We start from the raw sequence: 9,676 nt of genomic DNA, 5'->3' as shown, positions 1-9,676 counted from the left end.
GCTACAGTAATTACTATAGTCTACAGTAAATATTATGGAGAGCATCGGCTACATTTAATGATCTCAACAGATTTCAACCATCTAAATACAAACTATTTTAGATTTCAATGTAAAAACTTAATTCCAATACAAAGTGCTTAGAAACACTATTTTTAATAGCTTCTAGATATTATAAGTATAGATTTTTTTTTATTAATTGTGATTTTTATTTTATTTTATTTTATTTTATTTATTTATTTATTTATTTATTTATTTATTTCTTTTAAATTCTAACCCTATGCAACGAGCTTTGATAAGCTGTAATCTTCAATCTGATCATCCAAATCTTATGAGACTTCTCCCATTAATGTCTTTACAAGTCTTCTAAATGTTCAAGAAGTTCAATTCAATCCAACTTATAGATTACAAAAAAATGTCGTAAATCCACACTGATGTCCCTTGACTGCTACCTAAAAAGTCAATGACAAACTTTGACTTATAATTTCTCCTTCTCTAACCGTTAATTCTCATTCAAACCTTGTATGCATTTTTGCCTTTAAGCCCTTGACTTATCGCGTCAAGATTCACCTTATTCCAACTGGTAGATCTCAAACATTATAAAAACCCTAAATAATCCCAATATGCCAACTTTTGATGCTTCTTTACACTAATGATCAAATATCCTCTATCCGTACCATTAGATTAATACAATTTTTTTTTTCATGCACTTGGCATATTCAACCATTTAGACACTTCTAAAATTTTTCTAAAATTTCAACCACAGATGTCTCTCCAATTTTGCAAAACAGTCAAGAGTACTAGCCTTTACTTTATTACAAAAACCCAATTCACCAATACAAACACTGACTTTGAGCAACGATTGCAAAGTCCTCCCAAATCATATGAAATCCAATTCTACACCTTTCGAAGGAGCTTGAAGCTAGCTCTCTGACCCTAAAATCCCGATCTCGAAATGGTTCTTTCTTTTCTTCTCTTTTCTTTTAATTTCGTGAGGCTCCCTATTCTTTTGCCCTAGACTCCGAATTAGAACAACAGACCGCACTTCCATGGAACTCTCACCTCTAAAAGGATCTTTCTACAGAAAGGACGTTTCTCTGAAATGGCATAGAGAACGAAATTGCTTGAATGGAACCAAAGCCTTCATAATCCGAACCTCATTGGGCTACCCAACCGAGTCAGGTCTCATATTGGATAAGAGGCCCAAAATAGGACCTAGATTTGATGTCCCCATAATTGTGTCAAATTGGCCCTTCAGATCAAGCTCACCCAATTTTTGAATTGATCCTTTCCCTTTTTCTCGACTCTTAGTAAGAATGGCTTGGATACATTCCACCTAATTTATTGGAGTATCTTGAGGACCTTCATTTATCCCCTCCATTTTTTTTGGCTTTGGATCTGTCGATTCCGATTATTGAAATTGAACAAAGCATTACATTGCTGATAAATATACCCCGATTGCTTGCTACTCCCATACAGTAGCATGTAATTGTCACTAGCTCTGGGATTGGGATATTCACTAGTATAATGACAAATTTGTCTGCAACGGAAACAATGAAGTGGTCTTCTTGTACCTCCATCAGGCATATTGGATGTCTCCATCAGTATATACTTACTAGGCTTATTCCATATACGGTTAGAAAATGATCCTAGTTGTGTCGTTGGTACGAAGGGTACTTGGTTTGATGATGTCGGTAGAATATACGCTATTGTTACGTTCAGTGGTACAACTTGTAATGGGGTGACATTAATTAGCCCCTAAATATTGGCACTAGAATTGGCCACTATTTCTAACATCCAAGATGACTAAATATTAATAAATCTTTTTCATTTATATTTTTATCATATAGTCATATTACAACACGACAATGTAAGCTGCCCAGTTAAATACCATCCCTTCAAGCGCCCCTACTGCTGCATACAAGAACCGTTTGAACATATATATGAGGTGTCGACACAATCCTAACCGCCTCACCACAAAATGGAACCATTCCATGAGTTCTGGTGAAATTGCCTTAGCAGTCCGCTAACCTTGACTCCTCTCAAAGGCCGACATACCTCCCTTAAAATATCTTCTTGAATTGAAGTTGCTTGAGTCATCAGCTCGTACCGCAATCTCTCCAATGGAAAGAAACACGTCTTTTCCAAGATTGTTCTATCAATCCCGATATTTTGTCCTTGTACGACACTCGATCCATCCTCTGAGTTGTAATTCGTGATATATTCTTCCACTAGTGACACATTAATTGATGGTAAGCGATCTGACTGGTGTAAAAATTAAAACAACTGTGCATTTCTAAAGTCTTTTATTCTTCTTGGCATCCAGCAGATATCTAATTTCATCGGCTCTATATTAAAAACGATTATCACAGAAGGTGGTTTTGATGCGCGTCTAGCTCTCACATTTTGGCCATTGTCATCTTTATCTATAGCTCGCTTTGTACTTTCAATTGCCATGATGCTCCTTCTCTCAAACTCTTAACTGAAACTACTACTCTCAAATATACAAGAAACATAAGAAATGGCAATCTCTAGGGAAAAAAAAAAAAAAAAAAAAAAAAAAAAAAAAAAAAAAAAAAAAAAAAAAAACAACCCAAAACGACACCACAAAATAACCTCTAACTGGTGCCCCACTCCTATTCTCTTACTACTTGGTGATAATGACAACATATTATCTATATTGTCAGTTTTTCACCTCCGACTCATCTGACACATTAATAATTACTAACTATCTTTTCAACCGCATCTACACCCTAATGTACTTATATCATATCTAGGTCTATCTTGAGTCCATTTGAAGTCACCTCCCCCAAAAAATAAAAATCCATCTTGGATTTTATGAATTAAATAACTGTAATCGGTTCCCGTTAATATGGGTACTGAATCGATGGCCCATGAAATCCTCCAATTGAACAGATCCATTGAAAAAACCTTCAATCACCCAATACAGCCTATGCCAGCGAACTTGAAATTTGCCCGAAAAATGATTAAACTGGCTATCATACAGTAATACTAAACCATTGGGCATAAAAATCTTCGGACTCAATTTATTATCATAGTAACTCTTCCTTCATTTTTGAGTTGCTTCCATGTGAAAAAGAGATGTAACCCATATTTCATCCAATTCCTTCAATTTTGCCAATCGAGAGTGTAATGACTCGTTGTCACTGAGACGTTCATCCAAGGTAATCCGTAAACTTTGAACCTCCAACTCGATAGGTAAAATTGCCTCTTGTCCGTAAACTAGTTGGAATAGAGTAGTGTTGGTAGTTACTTTATATGTCGTACGATACGCCCATAAAGTCGCAAAGAGTTTGGTCTCCCAATCGGTACCTGCCTTCGAAATTGTCTTAGTCAAAACCTTGCACAAAATTCTGTTGGTCTTTTTTGTTTACCCATTTGTGCGAGGATGATATAGAGTAGTTTTTCGATGCTTAATGTCATATGTGTTTGTCAAGGCAGCTATGGTAGCATTTATGAAATAGGTGCCACGATCACTAACTAATTCTTTCAAACAACCAAATCGAGTTATAATATTATAATAAAGAAAAGTGGCCACCATATTAGTATTATCATGGCGGGTAGCAATAGCCTTTGCCCATTTTGTTACATAGTCCATGGCGACTAAAATATATCACGGCAAGTTTTGACGTTGGTGGGATGGAACCGACAAAATCAATACTCCATTTTTTAAATGGTGCTTGTGCCAAGATTAATACTAACGGCATGGCTGAAGTGCCCGTGGGTCGACCAATTTATTCACAGGGATCACAACGACGAACAAATTGGTGTGCATCAGAAAACATAGTAGGCCACCAATATCCTGCCATTAAAGCCTTACGAGCAGTGCTGTCGCCCGTAAATTGACCACGACAACTCTCCAAATGGCAACCCTCTAGTATCGATTGTACTTCACTTTGAAAGATACAGCATCTTAAAATGCCATCTTTGCCTTGTTTATACAAAGCATTGTGAATCATCGTGTACGAGGCACTCTTCAGAATGAGACGCTTCTTAAGTTTCTTGGTGAAAGTCGGCGAAAAAGTGTGGAAAGTCAAAAACTGAATGATTTCATTATACTCAGAGAAAATCACATCGACCACAAATAATTTGGCGTCAAGAAGAGTATTAGGGACAGGCTTGTTGTCGAAAATATTAGACAATTGGGATAAATGATCAACATTTGCATGTTTTTTTCTAAGTCGTACAACAATCGTAAAATTAAACTCTTGTAGAAGTAATATCCATCGGACAATATGCCCACTCAATTGAGACTTATTAATCATATATTTGAGGACATCATGATCCACATAAAATACAAATGGATATCCAAGCAAATAGTATCAAAACTTTTGAACCGAGTATATCATGCTCAACGCTTCGCGTTCAGTAGTAGTATAATTATGTTTGGCAACCACCAATTACCGATTGGCATAATAGATAGGATGATCCAGACCCTGGTCATCTTTCTGACTTACCACCGATCCAATAGCCACATTGGATATATCAACGTAAATATAAAAATGGTCCGTCCAACGAGGTGCCAACAATATTGGTGCAGAGACCAATTTTGACTTTAATGCCTCAAAGGCCATAATACACTCCATGGTCCAGGGGGGACTACATCCATCTAGCGGAGGTTTCTTCAGTTAATTCATTAAAGGTTGACAAATAACTACAAACAAATGAATAAAGTGGCGATAATAACTGACATGGCCGACAAACCCTCGAACACTAGAGACCGTCTCTGGTCTGGGCAAGTTCATTATATGTTGCACTTTATCAGGATCCGTAGCAATACCATGGTTGGAGACGATATGTCCCCATAATTTACCAAATAGAATAACAAATTGACACTTCTTCGAGTTCAATGATATTCCAAACTTAATGCTTCGAGCCAAACATTTGTCCAAACAATTAAAATGATCTTGTTTTGTACTGAATGCACAAAAGTCATCTAAAAAGATCTCCATAAACATTCGGAGATAGACTTGGAAAGCTTGAGTCATCACTCTCTGAAACGTGGCTCGGACATTGCATAATCCAAAAGGCATCACACGATTAGCAAATGTGCCCCAATTCGTAGTAAAGGTTGTCTTCGACAGGTCTTTTGCTACAATTTGAACTTGATTATATCCAAAAAATCCATCGAAGAACAAATAACATTCGTGACCTACTATAGTGTCCAATATACTATCCGTGAAAGATAATGGAAAGTAATCTTTCTTGGTGGCCGCATTAAGTTTCCAAAAATCCTAACAAATTTGGATTTTTTCATTCTTTTTTGGCACCATCATGATTAGAGAAACCCACTTACTATTCGGTACCAGATAAATAAAATCAATCGCAAGAAGCTTGTCCAATTCCTCTTTTACCATTAGGAAATATTTAGGATTAAGGTGATGTTGTCTCTACCGTACTGATTTAGCATTCTCATCTAAAATGATACAATGCTCACAAATTTTAGCAGGGATACCATTTAGATCATCATAAGACCAAGCAAAAGTTAATTTATGATGCAAGAAAAATTTTGACCAACAGGTTGACTCCTGTTCCTTAATACCTTCATAGATCTTAATTATCCGAGGCTTTGCTCTGGTTGCCAAGTTGATAGTTTGACATAAAGGTGCAGCAGTGATGTTTTGTTTCAACTTTCGTGTGGGTTTCAAATCAGTCGGTAAGTCTGACATGTGCGAGATACAGAATCCTGTGTCCAAGGCACTCTCATGGTGCACATCATACTTGATCATCCAATTAATACTAAATTTAGTAGGTATTTCTAAATCTGGCAGGTATATCAAGTACTCCTCCAGATCGCCACATTGGTACACCACTCCGGGATATTGGATTGCTTCCACTAACGCCTCCGTAATTGATGTGACTACATCATCATCAAAGCTAAGCTCATCGTCCGATGTCAATTCACATGGTGGCAATTGAGACTCTCCATGATAGTGTATTGGATACATTTGTAACATCATTTTATCTCCGCCTTTGCCAATTGTCAAAGTATCCCAATTCCAATGGTTCTTGGCCTTTGCTTGATAAAGCGAAGGTCGTCTCAATAAAATTGGATACGATAAAGTTGAATGTTGTAACCAAAAGACAATATAGTCAATTTCATATGTAATATCGATAATTATAGTTTGAACACTTCATAAAATACCCATTGGTTTAACTCGACTATGATCTATCATCCTTAACACCAATATTGTGGGTACTAAGTGTTCTTAATTTAAAGCATCCATTGTATTAGCATTCATTAAATTGATGCTGGAACCACCATCCACGTGAACACCCGAGATCATTACACCGTCAATCGAAACATTGATGGTTGGTGCATCTAGGTTAAAGTTCAAACTGATTTTACAAATTTCCTTATTGCATTGTCTATGTCGTGTTAACGATGAATTTAATGTAGTATCGCACTCTGGTATGACCGCTAGAAGTTGCTTCATAGAAATAGAAGGCCGAATAGAATCCAGATTCTTCAAAATATCATAAGATTCCATATTTAAGGTAATACCCGATGCCTTCTTTCTTTTTATTGGATTGGAGTTTAACTCCTAGAGGTAAGATATTCTTCCGTCTTGGACTTGGAATTAGTCGGAGCTTCCTTAGAATTCGTGCCCTCGAGAGGATCTTTCAATCGATAGGATATTTTTCAAAACTACATAGAGAATGGAACAACTTGAAATGGAACTGAAGACTCTGTAATCAGGACCTCATTGGATTGCCCAACAGAGTCAGGTCTCATACTAGGTAAGAGGCCCGTAACAAGACCTAGATTGGATGTCCCCATAATCGAGTCAAATTGACCCTTTGCATCAAGTTGACCTAAATGTTGAATTGGTCATTTTTCTTTTTACTGACTCTTGGTAAGAAAAGCTTGGATATATTCTACCCGATTTATCAGAGAATCTTAAGGACCTTGATTTATCTCCTCTATTTTTCCTTGATTTTGAATCTGCTAATCTCAATTATTGAAATTAAACAGAGCATTACATTGCTGATAAGTATGCCTCGATTGCTTGCAATTCCCACACACTGGTGCATAATCGTTACTAGCTTTGGGATTAGAACATTTACTGGCATAATGACCAATTTGTCTGCAACGAAAATAACAAAGTGGTCTTCTTGCACCTCCATCAAGCATATTTGGTGTCTCCACCAATATATACCTACTAGGCTTGTTCCATGTAGGGTTAGAAAATGATCCTGGTTGTCCCATTGATATGGAAGGTACTTGGTTCGATGACACCGATGGAGCATATTGCTGATACCTCTGCTGCTCCTTCCAGTAGTGTTGGGGGTTTGACGCAAATCCTTGATTAAAATTGGAACTTTGAAAGTTATTGAATATTTAATTTTGTCGATTAGATCGATTTCCATTTCATCTATATGTATTTCAGGTTTGAACTTGATTGACTTTCCATTGAATTGGTGGGATCATAGTCTGATTACTGAATTGTTGTTGCCTTTGCTAATTCCAAGAATTAGCTGTTAAGTACTTTCTTCTGCAAAATCTACATTGATCCATCATTTGTGAGGGTGAAGGGCATTCTTTTATCAAATGACCATAGCCCTTACAATTACTGCACCATACATTGGTCCTAGTATTGGTAGGCTTGTACCTCTTTTCCTTATTCTTGGCCATATTAACCACCATTTCCTCCATTTTTTTCGTCGGATTCAATAACAAGGTTTCATTGGAATCTTTAGGGGCTGGTATTAATGGTTACTCTGCTACTTGTTGTTGATATGGAAAATATGGAGCATATGCTATTGTCACATTCAATGGTATAGCTTGCAATGGGGTGACATTAACTGGCCCCTGAATATTGGCACTAGAATTGGCCATTGTTTCTAACATCCGTGGATAATTACCCACTGATCTGTTCCAAGTCGGATTTTAATAGCTGCCTTGAACTGAAATCATCGTAGCTCCCGTAGTTAAAAATTGATCATAATGGCATTCCTCCCAAACCTTGGCTCTATTAAGAGATGCAATTACCGTATTTGGTTGAGCCTCTTTTACAAACATTTTTAGTTCAGGTGGGTACAATCCATTGATTAATATGGACAATACAAAAGCCTCTGGCATTTGGTGATTTGGCCACTTGTGGAGTATATTTGCCACACGACCATAGTATGATTCCCCTGCCTCTTCTGGACCCATTTTACTAGTCATTAATCCTTCTTGAAGTCGATCCTCAAAACCAGTTGGGCAAAAATGGATTAAAAATGTATTCTTCAATGCTTTCCAATTCGAAAATTGATCCACTTATTGATGGTTGTACCATTCAAACGTTGTGTCCTTCAAGGTTGTTGGCAACCATCGTTACTAAATATCTTTAATTCTTCCATTATTAGTTACATATGCTATCAGAAACTGAGAAAAATGTTGATCGAGATCTGCACCCAAAAAATCCTTAAAAGTAGGTAATGGAGCCACGCTCGTTGTGCGATTGCTCACGTTACCCATTTGTACTGCTATTGGAACTATTGGATATCATCGCCATTGAAGAAAATAATGTTCCACTTAATCTTTTGTCAAAACAACTGGCACCTTCTCAAATTGATTGTTCTGAAATTTCAAGTTTCTTCAATTTGCTATTATTGTCCCTTACTAAGTTAGTCGGTTGAATTAGTGGTGAAAACCATGGATTTTGAAATACACTGAATTGATCCTTATTGTCCAATAATTTATGCTACTCTATATAATCAATTTTGATGGAATTGGAAGCTTTTGTTATTGGAAATGTATCCAATTGATAATCTAATTCTTCTGTGATTCTCCCACTTGTAGTTAATGGCCTCAAAGGAAATACTGGTCTATTGACCAAATTTTTCGCGAGTGCTCTTGGCAATTTCTCTAATGGTATATATTGCTGAAATATTTAATGTCGATCAGCTTTTAGGTATACTCAGATATGCCGACAAGCATGCAACCATGGTTTAATCCAATTTTGTCGATGATTCTTTTTTAACTTCTGTTCTTACTTGTTACGCAACAAATTTCTTGCTTGCGATCTCTCTATTCTTTCTTTCGATTGTCATATTTTTTTTACTGTTAAGTTGTCATTTTTAATAACCATACTCTTTCATTATATTCTACTGAATCTACTTCCTATCTCCCATCTAACTAAACCGGTAGTTAATTCCTAATACTCAATGCTATTATCTATCTCCAACAACAGAGCCAAAATATGATTGTCGTTTTACTTATTCTACAATTCCTTTCAAAATAAACTTGTATAGGGAAATTCGAACACAAGAAAAGACTAAGTTCATGAGCTTTACTTGTTAGGGTCACACAATTAACTGTATTCCGAACCACTGAAACACTATTAAACACTACAATGCTTCCTCCCAGTAACAATACTCCTTCAACAATTGATAACAATAGTGTGCAACCTTGCACTCTCAAAAGACCGCTCAAAATACAATAATTTCCATCCAACACCAGAAATAATAGACTTCACTCCAACCAATCTGGATTCACAAAATTTTTGTAATCACCAACTTCCTTTGTCTAAAATACACATAGCTCTCAATAAATAACAATCATAATCATCTAATAACTCCTCATATAATTCAATCACTCAGTACTCCAATTACATAATCAATAACTCATAAACCAATCTTTGATTTATTCCACAGACTCACTTCTCAATAT

This window comes from Physcomitrium patens, chromosome 9, assembly GCF_059467195.1.
Source record: "Physcomitrium patens ecotype Gransden chromosome 9, ASM5946719v1, whole genome shotgun sequence".
Classification (NCBI taxonomy): Eukaryota; Viridiplantae; Streptophyta; class Bryopsida; order Funariales; family Funariaceae; genus Physcomitrium; species Physcomitrium patens.
Note: the sequence above shows the minus strand (reverse complement) of the source record.